The sequence below is a fragment of the Blennius ocellaris genome (genome assembly GCF_963422515.1).
Source record: "Blennius ocellaris genome assembly, chromosome: 7".
NCBI lineage: Eukaryota > Metazoa > Chordata > Actinopteri > Blenniiformes > Blenniidae > Blennius > Blennius ocellaris.
The window spans coordinates 27,870,926-27,875,100 of NC_137656.1; positions in this window are offsets into that span (position 1 = coordinate 27,870,926).

A 4,175-nucleotide genomic window follows, 5' to 3' on the forward strand; every position below is an offset into this window, starting at 1 on the left:
ATTGAAGATGAAATAAATCAGAAATCTCTCATAAAACACATTCAAAACCAAATATCATAAAGCATCTCAGCACTCAATAAAGTGAAACACATTGTGGACCACAAATCACTCCACAGTTTATACTGTTCACTGACGTTAACATATTAAATTACTGTGGGGTAATACATATACATATTCACTACAGCCACTATCAATTCTAGAAAAAAGAACAATAAGGATAATTTATGTGGTTATAGAAATCACACAAAATTACTCCTAATCTTAAAAAAAAAAAAAAAAATGTGAATTTCTCTTGGAGATCATTAAAGTATTTATCTATCTATCTATCTAAAATCTAAAATACTAAAATTCACTGACCTGATACAATTTCAAACAACACAAATGCTGTATGAAGCAATAAACAATAAACTTCCTACAAATATTCAGAATTTGTTGGGATTTTTCTTTTAACAGAGATGGGGGTTATAACTGGAGAGGGGATTTAATTTTAAATCATCATAGATTTCGCACAACTTTAAAGTAACTTTGTACAGCTCCCTATAGCATTGTAATGAGGCCGCACTTCCACTCTCAAACAGGATTGGTGAGTGTGTGAGATTCTACGATGCTGCGATGAGTTGCCTGTGTGTGTGTGTGTGTGTGTGTGTGTGTGTGTGTGTGTGTGTGTGTGTGTGTGTGTGTGTGTGTGTGTGTGTGTGTGTGTGTGTGTGTGTGTGTGTGTGTGTGTGTGTGTGTTTAGGTGTGTGTGTGTCCTCCAGTTGCATTTCTCCAAGGAGATCACTATAATATGATTCATTTAGTTTGTGTTGGTATATATACAGGTACTGTTGAATAAACAAGTTGTTTTTTTTGCTTGTTCGGGGTCATGAAATGTCTGATACAAAACAGTAGCTGTGCTGAAATAACCTTAACACTACTAATATATTCACTTTGTTATAAATAATTTGCACAAACAAATTTAAATCAACTTAAAATTACATCAAAATATGCAGTACATTGACTGTGCTCACTGTTATTGTGATGAATGAGAATTTGTCAGTCATCATTGAATGCAGCAAAGAAAAAGGAATGTTCTCGCAGAAGCAATATTTTTTGCAGCAAGTGTAAAAGTTATTTTTGATTTCTTTCAAAAAAAAAAGTCAGTAAGAAGGAAGGAGAAGGTAAGTGCTTGGCTGTGATGAAACAGAGAGAATGACTTGTGTGTGAATGTGTCAGCATGTGGAGCCTGGTAGCGCCTCCATGCTGCCAGCAGTCAGTGTGACCTGTGGCTCTTGTTGTCTGTCTGTATGACTCAGCCAGTATCTGCTGACGTTCACCCACTGTATGATAACACAGGCGACATCACAGATGCTGTTTACGTCTCAACTTGTACTCACACTGTTCTACCATCAGGCCATACCTCATCAACGTACAACAAGCAGCCATGAAAAGGAGGTGACTTCATCAGCACACACACTAGCCCATCCTTGGTGAAATGGTAAGTGGACTTCACATATATAACACCTTTCAACTGCGTGAGCATCCCCAAAGCGCTTTACACCATTAATCACATTCAGCCATTCACACACACATTCACACACCAGTGGATGCCATGCAAGGCACCATCAGTTCATTGGAAGCAGTATGGGGTTCAGTATCTTTAACCATCTGTTCATTATGGAGCTGCTTTGATGAAAGAATTTCCCTATGTGGGATTAATAAAGTCTTCTGTTGTGGAATCTAATCAAATTTAAATAAATGTAGTATCTCCAAACACTTCATCTCAAACAACTTATCAGGAAAAAGACATAATCACTCCCACACACTAATACTCAGAGGCTTATGCTAAGAGACTGTATTTTGGGAGAAAATACTAAGATGGAGACATTTTATTGTATATTACAAATGTATTCTTGTAACCAAAACTCCCTTTACATAAATACATGCAATACTTGGAAAATGTGTGCACAGCATAGTGTGATTATTGTTTTATTTGCAAACCGACACATTCAATAAATGTATATATTAAATAAAGTGCTGCAGGTCGAGACAGTGGGCAGTATTGACATCAGAGATGAATTTATGTCTGTTCACACTTGTTCCTGATCCCACAGCCAGTGATGCATAGAAACAATGAAAATATTGTGCTCTTGAACTTTTTTTCTTTTTTACTTGAAATAGTCATGTAAACAGGCACTAAGGAAATGTTATCTTTGATTCAGTTTTGTACCTTTCAAATCACTTTATTGACTCTGCAGTTATTGGTTCCTTCCTTACTTAGAGCTTAAATCAAAAAGATAACAGGCAGAGGGACTGGGGAAAAGAGGAACGTCATGAGAATGAGTGGTACAAAGGGAAACCTTTCCTCCCCCACCTCCCTCTCTTGACATGCCGTTGGAATGAGTCACGGCTGGCAGGAGACAGTGAGAAGCTGCACCAGTTCAAACAAAGAGAGGGTAACGAGGGGGGAGAGGCACTAAAGGAGGAGCAAATCTGAAAAATGGGAGAGGACGGGGAGGAGGGAGGACCAAGGCAAAAGCAGAGAGAGAGAAAAAGAGGAACGGGGGTAATCACAGGGAGATTCCCTGGTTCTGTCAAAACGGACGTTGAGAAAAGTGTGAATTGCTCAAGAAACGAACCATCTGTGATGTTTTCTCCTGAAAAGAAAAAGCACTGACAGTCGGTAAGCTGCTGAACTGTGAATGACCTCTGAGCAATGTTCTGTTGGAAACCACAGCTCTGGCCTTCCTGTGGATGTCCTTCTGACACATACCACTCTGCATACCACTGTTAAGGCCTTCTTGATGCAATGATGTCACGCTATACCAGACTGAAATCTGGAGTAAGTGAGATGTGCTCCAGAAACTATCCCGGACTCCTGAAATGCCAGTAGAAGATGCAAAATAGCACATTGACTTGAGTAATGTTTTTAAACAACACTCATATTGACCCTGTGTTGGCCGAGCCTCAGGAGCTACAACAAGGGGTCTTTCAATAACAGGGTTGCAGGTTCCAGTGCTGCAGTGGGGGTGTGGGCTGTCGAATCCTCCACGAGCCCCGCGGACGAGCCTGCTGTCACTGGAAGAGAGGGACCATGTCTCACTCGTGTGCCTTCCCTCTGCTTGTCGCCAAGCACGTCTTTAATCCTGAGTTTACCCATGGTCTATAGTTGACCCAGTCATGGTCTCTAGTTTACCCAGTCCCCATGGTCTCCAGTTTACCCAGTCCCCATGGTCCATAGTTTACCTAGTCCCCATGGTCTCCAGTTTACCCAGTCATGGTCTCCAGTTTACCCAGTCCCCATGGTCCATAGTTTACCTAGTCCCCATGGTCTCCAGTTTACCCAGTCATGGTCTCCAGTTTACCCAGTCCCCATGGTCCATAGTTTACCTAGTCCCCATGGTCTCCAGTTTACCCAGTCATGGTCTCCAGTTTACCCAGTCCCCATGGTCCATAGTTTACCTAGTCCCCATGGTCTCCAGTTTACCCAGTCATGGTCTCCAGTTTACCCAGTCCCCATGGTCTCTAGTTTACCCAGTCCTCATGGTCCATAGTTTACCTAGTCCCCATGGTCTCCAGTTTACCCAGTCATGGTCTCCAGTTTACCCAGTCCCCATGGTCCATAGTTTACCCAGTCATGGTCTCCAGTTTACCCAGTCCCCATGGTCTCTAGTTTACCCAGTCCTCATGGTCCATAGTTTACCCAGTCCCCATGGTCTCTAGTTTACCCAGTCCCCATGGTCTCTAGTTTACCCATTCATGGTCCATAGTTTACCCAGTCCCCATGGTCCATAGTTTACCCAGTCATGGTCTCTCGTTTACCCAGTCCCCATGGTCCATAGTTTACCCAGTCATGGTCTCTCGTTTACCCAGTCGCCATGGTCCATAGTTCACCCAGTCATGGTCTCTCGTTTACCCTGTCCCCATGGTTTCGAGTTTACCCAGTCGCCATGGTCCATAGTTCACCCAGTCATGGTCCATAGTTCACCCAGTCATGGTCCATAGTTCACCCAGTCATGGCCTCTTTTTTACCCAGTCCCCATGGTTCCTAGTTTACCCAGTCCCCATGGTCTCTAGTTTACCCAGTCCCCATGGTTCCTAGTTTACCCAGTCCCCATGGTTCCTAGTTTACCCAGTCCCCATGGTTCCTAGTTTACCCAGTCCCCATGGTCCCTAGTTTTTCAAGTAAATCTGAA